General features: G+C 48.1%; 1 protein-coding gene across 1 annotated transcript in view; it reads left to right on the plus strand.

The window, feature by feature from the left end:
- The first annotated feature begins 6,598 nt into the window (after positions 1-6,598).
- rgs6 (regulator of G protein signaling 6) overlaps positions 6,599-17,819 on the plus strand; it is a 191,707-nt gene continuing 180,486 nt past the window's right edge. The window contains exon 1 of the mRNA XM_045721114.2: positions 6,599-6,929. The gene's annotated coding sequence lies outside the window, so the exon portion shown is untranslated. The remainder of the gene's footprint in view (positions 6,930-17,819) is intronic.

The raw sequence follows: 17,819 nt of genomic DNA on the forward strand, positions 1-17,819 counted from the left end.
ACTAGATTCATTCTCTGATCCTTTGATTGGGTGGACAACATGTCAGTTCACGCTGCAAGAGCTCTGATAGGTTGGAGGACGTCCTCTGGAAGTTGTCGTAATTACTGTGTAAGTCTTTGGAAGGGGGTGAACCATGAGCCTCCTAGGTTTTGTATTGAAGTCAATGTACCCAGAGGAGGATGGAAGCTAGCTGTCCTCCGGCTACACCATGGTGCTACCCTACAGAGTGCTGTTGAGGCTACTGTAGACCTTTGCAAAACAGTGTGTTTTGATCAATTATTTAGGGACGTGAATATATTTAGTATAGTTTTATCTAAAAAGGATAACCTTTTCAGTGTTTTAACATTTTTATGAAATTCACTGAGGAGGATGGTCCTCCCCTTCCTCTGAGGAGGAGCCTCCACTGATACACACACATAAATATTTACACACACACACACACACACACACACACACACACACACACACACACACACACACACACACACACACACACACACACACACACACACGGGCACACACGGACACACACACACACACACACAGTTTCCTCTGAGAGTCCATCCTTGCATCATCTCTCCAACGAAGGGAAACTTCTCACCAGACAAACTTTACATCCACCTCCTTTGGGTGTGTGGTAGAGCAGTGAAGGGCCGGTTAGCTGTGTTTAAACGTATTACATAGAGGGATGAAAAAGAGAGGGAGAGAGAAAGGGGGATGAGAGAGAGAGAGAGAGAGAGAGAGAAAGGGGGACCGACGAGAGGGAGAGAGAAAGGGGGACGAGAGAGAGAGAGAGAGAGAGAGAGAGAGAGAGAGAGAGAGAGAGAGAGAGAGAAAGGGGACAGAAGAGAGGGAGAGAAAAAGGGGGACGAGAGAGAGAAAGGGGGACGAGAGAGAGAGAGAGAGAGAGAGAGAGAGAGAGCGAGAGAGAGAGAGAGAGAGAGAGAGAGAGAGAGAAAGGGGACAGAAGAGAGGGAGAGAAAAAGGGGGACGAGAGAGAGAAAGGGGGACGAGAGAGAGAGAGAGAGAGAAAGGGGGACGAGAGAGAGAAAGGGGGACAGTAGAGAGAGAGAAAGGGGGACAGTAGAGAGAGAGAAAGGGGACGTCGTAGCCAGCTATGACGTCCCCTTTCTCTCTCTCTCGTCCCCCTTTTTCTCTCTCTCCTCTCTCTCTCTCTCTCTCTCTCTCTCTCTCTCTCTCGTCCCCCTTTCTCTCTCCCTCTCGTCGGTCCCCCTTTCTCTCTCTCTCTCTCATCCCCCTTTCTCTCTCCCTCTCAGCAGGGGGACCAGAAGAGAGAGAGAGAGAGAGAGAAAGGGGGACAGAAGAGAGCAAAGAGAATATTATATCAGTGATATGCCTGAGGAGCCAAAGTCTCACTGTCTGTGTGTGTGTGTGTGTGTGTGTGTGTGTGTGTGTGTGTGTGTGTGTGTGTGTGTGTGTGTGTGTGTGTGTGTGTGTGTGTGTGTGTGTGTGTGTGTGTGTGTGTGTGTGTGTGTGTGCGAGCATACATTTTGTTGTTTGCATGCATACAGTGAGAGAAAAAAGTGTTTGATCCCTTGCTGATTTTGTACGTTTGCCCACTGACAAAGAAATGATCAGTCTATCATTTTAATGGTAGGTTTATTTGAACAGTCAGAGACAGAATAATAACAAAACAATCCAGAAAAACGCATGTCAAAAATGTTGTAAATTGATTTGCATTTTAATGAGGGAAATAAGTATTTGACCCCCTCTTAATCAGAAAGATTTCTGGCTCCCAGGTGTCTTTTATACAGGTAACGAGCTGAGATTAGGAGCACACTCTTAAAGGGAGTGCTCCTAATCTCAGTTTGTTACCTGTATAAAAGACACCTGTCCACAGAAGCAATCAATCAATCAGATTCCAAACTCTCCGCCATGGCCAAGACCAAAGAGCTCTCCAAGGATGTCAGGGACAAGATTGTAGACCTACACAAGGCTGGAATGGGCTACAAGACCATCGCCAAGCAGCTTGGTGAGAAGGTGACAACAGTTGGTGCGATTATTCGCAAATGGAAGAAACACAAAAGAACTGTCAATCTCCCTTGGCCTGGGGCTCCATGCAAGATCTCACCTCGTGGAGTTGCAATGATCATGAGAACGGTGAGGAATCAGCCCAGAACTACACAGGAGGATCTTGTCAATGATGTCAAGGCAGCTGGGACCATAGTCACCAAGAAAACAATTGGTAACACACTACGCCGTGAAGGACTGACATCCTGCAGCGGCCGCAAGGTCCCCCTGCTCAAGAAAGCACATATACATGCCCGTCTGAAGTTTGCCAATGAACATCTGAATGATTCAGAGGACAACTGGGTGAAAGTGTTGTGGTTAGATGAGACCAAAATGGAGCTCTTTGGCATCAACTCAACTCGCCGTGTTTGGAGGAGGAGGAATGCTGCCTATGACCCTAAGAACACCATCCCCACCGTCAAACATGGAGGTGGAAACTTTGGGGGTGTTTTTCTGCTATGGGGACAGAACGACTTCACCGCATCAAAGGGACGATGGACGGGGCCATGTACCGTCAAATCTTGGGTGAGAACCTCCTTCCCTCAGCCAGGGCATTGAAAATGGGTCGTGGATGGGTATTTCAGCATGGCAATGACCCAAAACACACGGCCAAGGCAACAAAGGAGTGGCTCAAGAAGAAGCACATTAAGGTCCTGGAGTGGCCTAGCCAGTCTCCAGACCTTAATCCCATAGAAAATATGTGGAGGAAGCTGAAGGTTCGAGTTGCCAAACGTCAGCCTCGAAACCTTAATGACTTGGAGAAGATCTGCAAAGAGGAGTGGGACAAAATCCCTCCTGAGATGTGTGTAAACCTGGTGGCCAACTACAAGAAACATCTGACCTTTGTGATTGCCAACAAGGGTTTTGTCACCAAGTACTAAGTCATGTTTTGCAGAGGGGTCAAATACTTATTTCCCTCATTAAAATGCAAATCATTTTATAACATTTTTGACATGCGTTTTTCTGTTTTTTTTTGTTGTTATTCTGTCTCTCACTGTTCAAATAAACCTACTATTAAAATTATAGACTGATCATTTCTTTGTCAGTGGGTAAATGTACAAAATCAGCAGGGGATCAAATACTTTTTTCCCTCACTGTACGTCTGTGTGTGTGTGTGTGTGTGTGTGTGTGTGTGTGTGTGTGTGTGTGTGTGTGTGTGTGTGGCTCACTGCGTGTAATTCCAACAATCTAATCAAATAGAAAAAGTGAATAAGCTCATTTAATTTCCTTTTCATTCCAGTCCCATAATTTATGCTGTAGTCATGGTGATTTACCTCAACACATCCAGTCCCATTATTTACGCTGTAGACACAGTGTCATGGTGATTTACCTCAACACATCCAGTCCCATTATTTACGCTGTAGACACGGTGTCATGGTGATTTACCTCAACACATCCAGTCCCAATATTTACGCTGTAGACACGGTGTCATGGTGATTTACCTCAACACATCCAGTCCCATTATTTACGCTGTAGACACGGTGTCATGGTGATTTACCTCAACACATCCAGTCCCATTATTTACGCTGTAGACACGGTGTCATGGTGATTTATCTCAACACATCCAGTCCCATTATTTACGCTGTAGACATGGTGTCATGGTGATTTATCTCAACACACTCATCACTCACTTTAGACTTAATAGACCCCAGGAAGAGCAGCTGCTGCTCTTGCAACAGCTAATGGGGATCCTAATGGGGATCCTAATGAAATACCAATAGAGGAGAGATGCACAAATAAACTCATGTTTTTTTCAATGAGCCTTTCGCTGAACAAAACGGTTTATTTTGCCTGTGCTTTCCAATCTCCTGCTAATATCTTATAATGTTATATTATTTTATTATGATGGTATACAGCAAGCGAGACTGTGCTGCAAAGAACTGTGTCAATCTTACTACTACATAAAACAAAAAATATTGTATTAAAGGTGAAATCTGCAGTTGCTACATACATTTTGGATGCTTATTAATGATAAGCACCCATTGATTCTTGAAGAATATAACATGTACAGTAAATGCCTTGTGAGCTTAGTTTAATTTACCCCATCAGAACCAAAAATATAAAAACTGTTGAATGTGCTGTTCTAGGATCAGTTTAGCCTTTTAGGTCATAATCAATAGGATTATATGGACAGATCCTAGATCAGAATCAATAGGATTATATGGACAGATCCTAGATCATAATCAATAGGATTATATGGACAGATCCTAGATCATAATCAATAGGATTATATGGACAGATCCTAGATCATAATCAATAGGATTATATGGACAGATCCTAGATCATAATCAATAGGATTATATGGACAGATCCTAGATCATAATCAATAGGATTATATGGACAGATCCTAGATCATAATCAATAGGATTATATGGACAGATCCTAGATCATAACCAATAGGATTATATGGACAGATCCTAGATCATAATCAATAGGATTATATGGACAGATCCTAGATCAGAATCAATAGGATTATATGGACAGATCCTAGATCAGAATCAATAGGATTATATGGACAGATCCTAGATCATAATCAATAGGATTATATGAACAGATCCTAGATCATAATCAATAGGATTATATGGACAGATCCTAGATCATAATCAATAGGGTTATATGGACAGATCCTAGATCAGAATCAATAGGATTATATGGACAGATCCTAGATCATAATCAATAGGATTATATGGACAGATCCTAGATTAGCACTCCTACTTTGAGATGCTTTGTGGATACGGTGTCCAGATTTTCAAGAGAGAGATCACCTCATTCTTCCCCCAAACTGACCTTGTGGTTTTTAATACCTTCTCTTCTGGCTTCAGGTATGAATTAAAACTCCTCGTGGTACCAAAATGTAAGCTAGTTTAATTGTAAACAAACACTAAATAGCATCTAAACACAATCTGCGGATGTAAAAAGGGCTTTATAAATACATTTGATTGATTGATTGAAAACATGTTCAAAATTATAATTTTGATCTCATCGATGGTCAGTCCTTGCATCCATAGCACTGTCTATGAATTTGAGAGTGGTTACATGTCTCCAGACCCATCGCTCAGCTCCAGACCCAACCCTCAGCTCAACACATCCCTCCACTCCAGACCCATCCCTCCACTCCAGACCCATCCCTCAGCTCCAGACCCATCCCTCCACTCCAGACCCATCCCTCCACTCCAGACCCATCCCTCCACTCCAGACCCATCCCTCCACTCCAGACCCATCCCTCAGCTCCAGACCCATCCCTCCGCTCCAGACCCATCCCTCCACTCCAGACCATCCCTCCACTCCAGACCCATCCCTCAGCTCCAGACCATCCCTCCACTCCAGACCCATCCCTCAGCTCCAGACCCATCCCTCCACTCCAGACCCATCCCTCAGCTCCAGACCCATCCCTCCACTCCAGACCCATCCCTCAGCTCCAGACCCATCCCTGAGCTCCAGACCCATCCCTCCACTCCAGACCCATCCCATCCCTCCACTCCAGACCCATCCCTCCACTCCAGACCCATCCCTCAGCTTCAGACCCATCCCATCCCTCAGCTCCAGACCCATCCCTCAACTCCAGACCCATCCCTCTACTCCAGACCCATCCCATCCCTCAACTCCAGACCCATCCCTCAACTCCAGACCCATCCCTCCACTCCAGACCCATCCCATCCCTCAACTCCAGACCCATCCCTCAACTGCAGACCCATCCCTCAACTCCAGATATCCCTCCACTCCAGACCCATCCCATCCCTCCACTCCAGACCCATCCCTCAACTCCAGAACCATCCCTCCACTCCAGACCCATCCCTCAACTCCAGAACCGTCCCATCCCTCCACTCCAGACCCATCCCTCCACTCCAGACCCATCCCATCCCTCCACTCCAGACCCATCCCTCAACTCCAGAACCATCCCTCCACTCCAGACCCATCCCTCAACTCCAGAACCATCCCATCCCTCCACTCCAGACCCATCCCTCCACTCCAGAACCATCCCTCCACTCCAGACCCATCCCTCAACTCCAGAACCATCCCATCCCTCCACTCCAGACCCATCCCTCCACTCCAGAACCATCCCTCCACTCCAGACCCATCCCTCCACTCCAGAATCATCCCTCCACTCCAGACCCATCCCTCAACTCCAGAACCATCCCTCCACTCCAGACCCATCCCTCAACTCCAGAACCATCCCATCCCTCCACTCCAGACCCATCCCTCCACTCCAGAACCATCCCTCCACTCCAGACCCATCCGTCCGCTCCAGAACCATCCCTCCACTCCAGACACATCCCTCCACTCCAGACCCATCCCTCAGCTTTATACAAATGTACAGGAGGGAAACGCTTTGTTATTGTTTCAATTAAGGATTCTAGCATTTTTTATTTTTTCCGGCTCACTCACTCACTCACTCACTCACTCACTCACTCACTCACTCACTCACTCACTCACTCACTCACTCACTCACTCACTCACTCACTCACTCACTCACTCACTCACTCACTCACTCACTCACTCACTCACTCACTCACTCACTCACTCACTCCCTTTCTTCCTCATAGAAACGCATGCACACACTCAGAAGCGTACACGCGATGATCCTCTCTTTCCGTACGTACCTGACTGCTCTACTCTACACAGAGACCACCCACGCCACAGCCCAGCACACAGAGAGACAGAACGAGAGAGAGAGAGAGAGAGAGAGAGGGGAACGCTTCACCCTCCCAGCAGCTGTCTCTGATACAACAGCTGTGCACTGCTTTTTCTTTTTCTTCTCCTGTTCTGTCCATCCATCTCTCTCCATCCCTCCTTTTGACTCGCTCCTCAAGCCAATTAGATCATGAACATGCTGTGTGCTTGTTGCTAGGGGGGAAGAGAACCAAGAAGAGGGGACCAGCCGATACTTTGTTGCTAAGGTAATGAACGCTTGTGAGAGGTGTGAAAGACAATATTGAATTTTGTCACTGAGGTGTTTGTGTGTGTATGAGAGAGAGTGTGTGTATATCGATACAGCAGTATTGCCAGGTGAGTATGGGAGTTATGTTACTAATGTGTGTGTGTGTGTGTGTGTGTGTGTGTGTGTGTGTGTGTGTGTGTGTGTGTGTGTGTGTGTGTGTGTGTGTGTGTGTGTGTGTGTGTGTGTGTGTGTGTGTGTGTGTGTGTGTGTGTGTGTATTGGGACAAGAGTGGTCCATGGAGGATTTGGGCTGTGGATAGAAGCAGCTGTATACTCAACAAGCTCTCACAGTTTCACTGCAGAATCCAACATTTGTCCTTTAAACGTCAAATTTTGAAGGTTAAGTTTAGGCATTAATTCCGAACGGTTACTTTAAGGGTTAAGGTTTGGGATAGGGTAAACAATAAAGCGCGTACAACTGGGATTGAACATCCGCGTCCGTAACACCCTCACCGTTGCTCCAAATGGCCGATTTTGAAGTAATCTAACGACGTCCTACATACCTGGATGGACGTTGAATTTTACAGTGGATCTTGAGCGACCTGGTTGGTGTAGTTCATGGATTGCAGCACAGCACCGAGAGAAAGCTAAACAGCTACTACAGTATAGGGAATCTCTCTCTCTCTCTGTCAATCTTCGTGTCTCTCTCTCGTCTTTCCGTATATCTCTGTCTATCTGCCTGCCTCTTTCTCTCTCTCTCTCACTCGCTCTCTGTCTCTCTCCGTGTGTCTCTCTCTCGTCTTTCCGTATATCTCTGTCTATGTGCCTGCCTCTTTCTCTCTCTCTCTCTCAGTGGCTGTAGCTCTCTTTCTCTCCGTAATCATGTGTGTGCGTGTGCGTACGTACTGTATGTTCCTACCTACATGTTGTGACATCTATAGGACATCCTGTCCTCTCCAACACACAGAGAGAGAAAGATGAGGTTATTGATATAAACCAGGTGATATTCTACAGGGGTTGTTGATATAAACCAGGTGATATTCTACAGGGGTTGTTGATATAAACCAGGTGATATTCTACAGGGGTTGTTGATATAAACCAGGTGATATTCTACAGGGGTTGTTGATATAAACCAGGTGATATTCTACAGGGGTTGTTGATATAAACCAGGTGATATTCTACAGGGGTTGTTGATATAAACCAGGTGATATTCTACAGGGGATGTTGATATAAACCAGGTGATATTCTACAGGGGTTATCGATATAAACCAGGTGATATTCTACAGGGGTTGTTGATATACACCAGGTGATAATCTACAGGGAGCCAAACAACTGGACCAATAACTCAGACAGAAATGCCCTGGAACACACACTCCTAACACACACACACACACACACACACAACCCAACCGAGCCATACTGGACCACATACAGTATGTCTGAAGATCTGATCCCACTGCTGCCACCATCTGATCTCATCCCACTGTTGCCACCATCTGATCTGATCCCACTGCTGCCACCATCAGATCTGATCCCACTGCTGCCACCATCTGATCTGATCCCACTGCTGCCACCATCAGATCTGATCCCACTGCTGCCACCATCTGATCTGATCCCACTGCTGCCACCATCTGATCTGATCCCACTGCTGCCACCATCAGATCTCATCCCACTGTTGCCACCATCAGATCTGATCCCACTGCTGCCACCATCAGATCTGATCCCACTGCTGCCACCATCTGATCTGATCCCACTGCTGCCACCATCAGATCTGATCCCACTGCTGCCACCATCAGATCTGATCCCACTGCTGCCACCATCAGATCTGATCCCACTGTTGCCACCATCAGATCTGATCCCACTGCTGCCACCATCTGATCTGATCCCACTGCTGCCACCATCAGATCTGATCCCACTGCTGCCACCATCAGATCTGATCCCACTGCTGCCACCATCTGATCTGATCCCACTGCTGCCACCATCTGATCTGATCCCACTGCTGCCACCATCTGATCTGATCCCACTGCTGCCACCATCAGATCTGATCCCACTGCTGCCACCATCTGATCTGATCCCACTGCTGCCACCATCTGATCTGATCCCACTGCTGCCACCATCAGATCTGATCCCACTGCTGCCACCATCAGATCTGATCCCACTGCTGCCACCATCTGATCTGATTGAAGTTTGATTTGATCTGGATCCCACCTCCTGGAGGTCTGGCTGTCTAATATACAACAGGTACAAATTGCCTCTAATCACACTGATACCGAGTCAGAAATTGTATCATCTCCATAATAGTTAAGGTTAGGATTCAGGATAGAGTAATCTGATCATAGATCTGTGGTTATTCTACTTCAGCGTATTTTATGGTAGACATTGAGGCTATTTGGGTATTCATCTCGTCTCTTCCTCTGCTCACCACAGCTCGCTGCAGACGCCAATATTGTGACAGGTATCCGACTGGCAGCAGCATGCTCGAGAGGCAGAAATGCCTGGAGCTCTGGAAAGGAAGGTGGATGGGAATCACACTATCAGAGAGTTCCAGGCAACGTTACGATCTGGAATGCTGGAATAATGTCGCCTGTAAATGGGTCTTTCTATAAATAATGGAGCCAATGTGTGACATCAAAGTAAAAATGTCACGTCTGTTGTTACAGGAATAAGATTCTAGATAGGCACAACGACACCATAACTCCTAGCAACAACAAAACATCTACATGTCATTCAAATTGTCACATGAAATATGAAAAATGCATATGTCTTTGTCATGCATAGTAGCAGGTCGGTTTGTGCTTTAGTCAAATCTTCCAGAAGAATGAAAAAGATAAACAACAGCATTTCTATATTTCTAATAGTTTATATAATAGTTCAATACAATAATATAATACAATGGGTTCTGTCAACAACATCATTGACAAAAATATTAACCAATAATGACACTATTATAATCACTAAACTCTCCTCTCCCCCAATATGCTTTGAGAGGGAGGTGAGGAATGGAAGGACCAAGGGGAGAATCTCAATTGCATTTCCTCCCTTCCTCATGTCCTCCCGCCTCCTTCTCAAAACCCATTGGATAAGAAGGTGAGAGGGGAGGGACCTCCTGACCTTCTCATCCAATGGGTTTTGAGGAGACGAATAGAGAGGATGCAACGAGTCAAGGAAATACAATTGAGATTCTCCCAGGGACAGAGGAAGTAAGTATTAGATAGCTAGTTAAAAAAAATATCACATTGCCAGACTGACTGACTGATTGAGCTATCATAATACCCATGGCCTGTCCAGAAACAACCCCTACTGCCCAGAGACTAGACACTTGTGGATATCTGAGAGGGATTGATGGGTGGTGACATGGTGAGAGCTCCACATTACCCTTTGGTAGGCTTGGTGGAATGTTGATGGTATTGCTTACACCTGTCCAGTTCTCTCAGATCTCCACAAGTGTCTAGGGGTAGAAGCTAGGCGTTGTTTCTGGACCCCAAAACCCCTTGGGTGTTAGGGTGGACCTACAGCACGAGGCATTGGTTGGTTGATTCATTCCACTTGTCACGGAATTCTAGGACCAGGGGAGTGGGCACAGTTCGTACCATGGGCCGAGATGGCCCAGAACTCTCAGCGCCACTCCTCTACTAACCTGTCACCCTTCCAGGTTGTATTGGGGTATCAGCCAGTCCTGGTGCCATGGCAACAGAGCCAGACAGAGGCTCCTGTGGTGGAGGCATGGGTGAAGTGCTCTCAGGAGACCTGGAATGCGGTCCAGGAGTGTCTAAGGAGGGCTGGTGAACGACACAAAGAGAGCGCTGACCGCCACCACAGTGAAGCCCCCGTGTTTAACCCGGGGGACAGAGTCTGGCTCTCGACCCGGAACCTGCCCCTCCGCCTGCCCTGCCGGAAGTTGGGTCCGCGGTTTGTGGGGCCTTTCAAAGTCCTGAGGAGGATAAACGAGGTGTGTTATAGGTTACAACTCCCGGGTGGAAACCCGAGGTCAGGCTGACCGAGACCCCCAGCCTCTCCATAAACGATCTCCACACCCTGGATGTGAACTGGGGACCCCGATCAGATACGATGTCCTCGGGCACCCCATAGTGCCGGAAGACATGGGTGAACAGGGCCTCCGCGGTCTGCAGGGCCGTAGGAAGACCGGGCAAAGGGAGCAGACGGCAGGACTTAGAGAACCGGTCCACAACGACCAGGATCGCAGTGTTCCCCTGGGACGGCGGGAGATCCGTGAGGAAATCCACCGAGAGGTGAGACCAAGGTCGTTGTGGAACGGGGAGGGGCTGTATTTTCCCTCGAGGCAGGTGTCTAGGAGCCTTGCACTGGGCGCATACCGAACAGGAAGAGACATAACGCCGAACATCCTCAGCCAAGGTGGGCCACCAGTACCTCCCCTTCAGGCCCCGCACTGTCCGTTCCACCCCAGGATGACCCGAGGAGGGTAGAGTGTGGGACCATCGGATCAGGCGATCGCGAACACCAAGCGGAACGTATTTCAGGCCCACGGGACACTGAGGTGGAGTGGGTTCTGACCGACCCGCCCGCTCGATGTCCGCATCCACCTCCCATACCACCGGTGCCACCAGACAGGAGGCGGGGAGTATGGGAGTAGGATCGATGGTCCGCTCCTCGGTGTCGTAGAGAAGCGACAGTGCGTCAGCCTTCCGGTTCCGGGAACCTGGAATGTACGAGAGGGTAAAGTGAAACCTCGTAAAGAACATGGCCCACCTTGCCTGACAGGGATTAAGCCTCCTCGCTGCCCGGATATACTCCAGGTTACGGTGGTCGGTCCAGATGAGAAAAGGGTGACGTGCCCCTTTCAAGCCAATGTCTCCACACCGTCAAAGCCCTGACCACGGCTAACAGCTCCCGGTCCCCCACATCATAGTTGCACTCCGCCGGGCTCAGCTTCTTGGAAAAGAATGCACATGGGCGGAGCTTCGGAGGAACGCCCGAGCGCTGCGATAGCACAGCTCCTACCCCAGCCTCGGACGCGTCCACCTCCACTATGAATGGCAAAGAGGGATCCGGATGCGCCAGGACAGGAGCGTTGGTAAACAGCACCTTCAGACGATGGAAGGCTCTGTCCGCCTCTGCTGACCATCGTAGCCGCACCAGACCCCCCTTCATCAGTGAGGTAATGGGAGCCGCCACCTGGCCAAAACCCCGGATAAACCTCCGATAATAATTAGAACCGCTGCACCTCCTTCACAGTGGTTGGGGTTGGCCAATTACGCACAGCCGTAACGCAGTCACATTCCACCACCACCCCCGAGGTGGAAATGCGGTATCCCAGAAAAGAGACGGCTCGTTTGAAGAACTCACATTTCTCAGCCTTGACGTATAGGTTATGCTCCAGCAGCCGCCCAAGTACTTTACGCACCAGGGACACATGCTCGGCGCGTGTGGCGGAGTAGATCAGGATGTCATCGATGTACACCACCACACCCTGCCCGAGCATGTCCCTAAGGACCTCGTCCACAAAGGATTGGAAGACAGCGGGAGCGTTCTTTAACCCATACGGCATGACGAGGTACTCATAATGGCCCGATGTGGTACTAAATGCGGTTTTCCAATCGTCTCCATCTCGGATACGCACCAGGTTATACGCGCTCCTGAGATCTAATTTCGTGAAGAAGCGCGCCCCGTGAAATTTAAGTCAATGACTCCACTGCCGTAGCAATGAGAGGTAGCGGGTAACTGAAACCCACTGTGATAGCATTTAGACCTCTATAGTCAATACACGGGCGCAGACCTCCCTCCTTCTTCTTCACGAAAAAAAGCTTGAGGAGACGGGGGACTTGGATGGCCGAATGTATCCCTGTCTCAAGGACTCAGTGACGTATGTCTCCATAACCGCTGTCTCCTCCTGAGACAGAGGATACACGTGACTCCTAGGAAGAGCCGTGTTGGCCTGGAGGTTTATCGCACAATCCCCTCGTCGATGGGGGGGTAATAGAGTCGCCTTCGTCTTACTGAAGGCGATAGCCAAATCGGCATACTCTGAGGGAATGTGCACGGTGGAGACTTGGTCTGGACTCTAAACCGTAGTCGCACCGATGGAAACTCCTATGCACCTACCTGAGCACTCCCTCGACCACCCCGTAAGAGCCCTCTGCCTCCACGAAATCTGAGGGTTGTGAGTGGCTAGCCAGGGGATTCCCAGTACCACCGGAAACGCCGGGAACAGGCTGATACGTTCCTCATGACCCCCCCACGTCTGCATAACCAGTGGCACTGTGACCTCCCCTACTTGGCCTGACCCTAGCGGTCGACTATCTAGGGCGTGCACGGGGGAAGGGTGGTCCAGCTGAACCAGGGGAATCCCTAACCTCTCAGCTAACCCACGGTCCATAAAACTCCCAGCTGCACCTGAATCGACTAGTGCCCTATACTGGAAGTGAGGGGAAAAATCAGGAAAATAAACGGAGGTGTACATGTGGTCGACAGGGGGCTCTGGGTGTGGCTGGTGCGGACTCACCTGGGGGGTCGAAGTAGTGCTCTGCCTGCCCTCCGAACTCCAGGGTGGAACTCTCCAGCACCGGTACACAGTGTGTCCTCTGCGCCCACAGCGGGTGCAGGAGAGACCCCCCCCCCTCCGGTCCTTCTCGACGCAGCCCCCCCTATCTCCATGGGCTGTGGAGCAGGAGGACTGGGAGGCGGAACGAACAGGCCCCGACTGGAACGTTCCCGGGCAGCCAGTAGGTTGTCCAATCTAATGGACAAATCCACCAGTTGGTCTAGGGTGGAGGTGTTGTTCCTACAAGCCAGCTCGTCCTCGCGAAGACTACACCTATAGTGGTCTATCAGGGCCCGCTCGTTCCACCCCAATCCAGCGGCGAGAGTCCGGAATTCCAGGGCGAAATCCTGAGCGCTCCTCGTCTCCTGTCTTAGATGAAATAGCCGCTCCGGGGGATGATCGAAAACCGCCCGGAAGCGGCGGGTGAACTCAGGGTAGTCGCCCCGAGCCGAGTCTGGACCATCCCAGACCGCATTGGCCCATTCCAGGGCTCGACCCGTGAGACACCAGACGAGGACGCTCACCCTCTCTTCGTCAGTTCCAACTGGAGCAAGAACCCCTTGCACCCAGCGGCCGTCCCATCAAACTCCCTGGGAGGTGTGATCCGGATACCGCTGGCGCCCGCTTCAGTGGGTGTGGGTAAGGGCGCAGGGTGAGGAACCGAAGCTGGTCTGGCTGGGGAAGCACCTCTCTCCCAGCTCTCCAACCGGGCCAACACCTGATCCATGGCCAAGCCTAGGCGGTGGAGGAGGCTGGCGTGTTGAGAGACCTGCTCAGCCATGGACGGTGCTTCTGCTCCTGCTGACTCCATGAAGGTGCGGGATTCTGTCACGGAATTCTAGGACCAGTGGAGATGCGGAATCAGGCACAGGAGACAGAGGGCCGGAGCAACAGTGTTTTAATGCAACGGGAAAAAACACAATAGCCGAAAGGCACAGGGCGCTCAATAAAGTCCGCCAGGGAAAACACATTCCCAAAATAAACACGAGGAAAAAGCGCACGGGGCGCAGCCCGGCAATAAAGCTGACACAGGCCAGCGAAACAGGCCACACACACAACTGTCCTGAGTGGACAATAAACAATCCCGCACGAGAACCCAAACTGAAAATACACACTAAATAACCCCCCACTAATGACAGACACGAGACAGGTGCGGGATAGACAGACAAAACTAAAAGACAGAGAAGCATAGATCGGTGGCAGCTAATAGGCCGGCGACGACGACCGCCGAGCGCCGCCCAACCGAGGAGGGGCGCCAACTTCGTTGGATACTGTGACACCACTGCTATAGACACAAATATTTGCACAGGTGTAAGCTGGACACACCAACAGCACCCTATCAGGCTGATCAGACAGGTCTGGGTAGCTGGTCTGGGTAGCTGAAGACCTGCTGTAAATGGTGAAAGGATATTTTTACATGTCTGTTATTCACACCCTTGCTTCATTCCAGCTAGTTAGATGTGCAACCACTGACTAACTATAGTTAGGGGCATATCACCAGTCTAGCAATAGATACTGTTGTTTTGGCTGTATGGCATCATTTAATAAGATTACCCATGGATAGTTAAGTAGCTAGGATACAGCAGTCAGCTAACCATTTACAGTAACAGCAGTTCATTAATACGTCAATACACACTAAATCTTATGCGGAAATTGAGAAAATCGTACCTTGGCACTGTGGCATGGTATGGGCTGCTATTAATAAATTAATTAATATATAATAGATTCATAGAATGGAGTTAGAAAGATGAATTCCTTCTTTGAAAGGACAGGAAGTGTTGGCTGTGCACTTAACCCCACCCACATGTGATCCTTGAAATATCAAGTTGTATTTTGTTTTTATAGGCAAAAACAAAAAAAAACATAGTTGATATGGCTGACTTGCACTCTACTGACTAATTGAGATGTACAAACTATGCCATAAGGGGACGACGAGCGGATAAGAGGTAATCCGTTATTTTGATTAAGACATTAATGAGCGAGCTAGGACAGATGTAGTTTTTGAAATGTAAAGCAACAGAATTCAGAACATAGGCCATTCTTACAGTATTCTCCCTGTACACCAAGTCAGAACTGTAGGGAAAATAAAGGGGGCATATAAGCAGACAATGAAAGCTCTTACAATATTAGATATTTCTCTAAAACAGGTTATAGGGTACATGTGCACCACCAAGTCAGAACAGTAGGCTAAATTATGAGGTTAAAAGGGAGCAAATTATTAGGGTGAGGGACATTACATTTTACATTTTAGTCATTTAGCAGACGCTCTTATCCAGAGCGACTTACAGTAGTGAATACATACATTTCATTTTCATTTCATGCATTTTGTTTTGTACTGGCCCCCCTCATTCAAGTTTTTTACTATTTTCTACATTGTAGAATTATAGTGAAGACATCAAAACTATGAAATAACACATATGGAATCATGTAGTAACCAAAAAATTGTTAAACAAATCTAAATATATTTTAGATTCTTCAAAGTAGCCACACTTTGCCTTGATGACAGCTTTGCACACTCTTGGCATTCTCCCAACCAGCTTCACCTGGAATGCTTTTCCAACAGTCTTGAAGGAGTTTACACATATGCTGAGCACTTGTTGGCTGCTTTTCCTTCACTCTGCGGTCCAATTCATCCTAAACAATCTAAATTGGGTTGAGGTTGGGTAATTGTGGAGGCCAGGTCATGTGATGCCGCACTCCATCACTCTCCTTCTTGGTCAAATAGCCCTTATACAGCCTGGAGGTGTGTTGGGTCATTGTCTTGTTGAAAAACACATGATAGTCCCACTAAGGCCAAACCAGATGGGATGGCGTATCGCTGCAGAATGTTGTGGTAACCATGCTGGTTAAGTATGCCTTGAATTATAAATAAATCACACACCGTGTTACCAGCAAAGCACCCCCACACGGTGGGAACCTTACATCCGGAGATCATCTGTTGACCTACTCTGCGTCTCACAACGACATGGAACCAAAAATCTGTAATTTGGACTCATTAGACCAAAGGACAGATTTCCATCGGTCTAATGTCCATTGCTCATGTTTCTTGACCCAAGCAAGTCTCTTCTTCTTATTTGATGTCCTTTAGAAGTGGTTTCTTTGTAGCAATTCGACCATGAAGGCCTGCTTCACGCAGTCTCCTATGAACAGTTGATGTTGAGATTTGTCTGTTACTTGAACTCTGTGAAGCATTTATTTGTGCTGCAATTTCTGAGGCTGGTAACTCTGATTAACTTATCCTCTGCAGCAGAGGTATCTCTGGGTCTTCCTTTCCTGTGGCAGTCCTCATGAGAGTCAGTTTCATCATAGCGCTTGATGGTTTTTGCGACTGCACTCAAAGAAACTTTCAAAGTTCTTAAAATGTTCCAAATTGACTGACCTGCCTTCATGTCTTAAAGTAATGATGGACTGTCATTTCTCTTTGCTTGTTTGAGCTGTTCATGTCATAATATGGGCTATGTATTTTAACAAATAGGGCTATCTTCTGTATACAACCCCTACCTTGTCACAGCACAACTGATTAGCTCAAACGCATTAAGAAGGAAAATAAATTCCACAAATTAACTTTTAACAAAGCACACCTGTTAATTGAAATGCATTCCAGGTGACTACACAATGCCACAGATGTCTCAAGTTTTGAGGGAGAGTGCAATTGGCATGCTGACTGCATGAATATCCACCAAAGCTGTTGACAGAGAATTGAATGTTAATTTCTCTACCATATGCTGCCTCCAACATCGTTTTAGAGAATTTGGCAGTACTTCCAAATGGCCCCAAAACCGCAGACCACATGTATGGCGTTGTGTGGGCGAGCGGTTTGCTGATGTCAACGTTGTGAACATTGTGTCCGATGGTGGGTTTATTGTATGGGCAGGCATAAGCTACGGACAATGAACACAACTGCATTTTATCGATGGCAATTTGAATGCACAGAGACAGCGTGATGAGATCCTGTGGCCCGTTGTCGTGCCATTGATCCGCCACCATCACCTCTTGTTTTAGCATGATAATGCACAGCCCCATGTCTCAAGGATCTGTACACAATTTCTGAAAGCAAAAAATGTCCCAGTTCTTCCATGGCCTGCATACTCACCAGACATGTCACCCATTGAGCATGTTTGGGATGCTCTGGATTGACGTGTACGACAGGGGGTTCCAGTTCCCACCAATATCCAGCAACTTTGCAGAGCCATTGAAGAGCAGTGGGACAATATTCCACAGGCCACAATCAACAACCTGATCAACTCTATGTGAAGGAGATGTCTCGCTGCATGATGCAAATGGGGGTCACACCAGATACTGACTGGTTTTCTGATCCACACACCTACATTTTTTTGTGACCAACAGATGCATATCTGTATTCCCAGTCATGTGAAATCCATAGATTAGG

This window comes from Salmo salar, chromosome 06 (genome assembly GCF_965601325.2).
Source record: "Salmo salar chromosome 06, fSalSal1, whole genome shotgun sequence".
NCBI classification, from domain to species: Eukaryota; Metazoa; Chordata; class Actinopteri; order Salmoniformes; family Salmonidae; genus Salmo; species Salmo salar.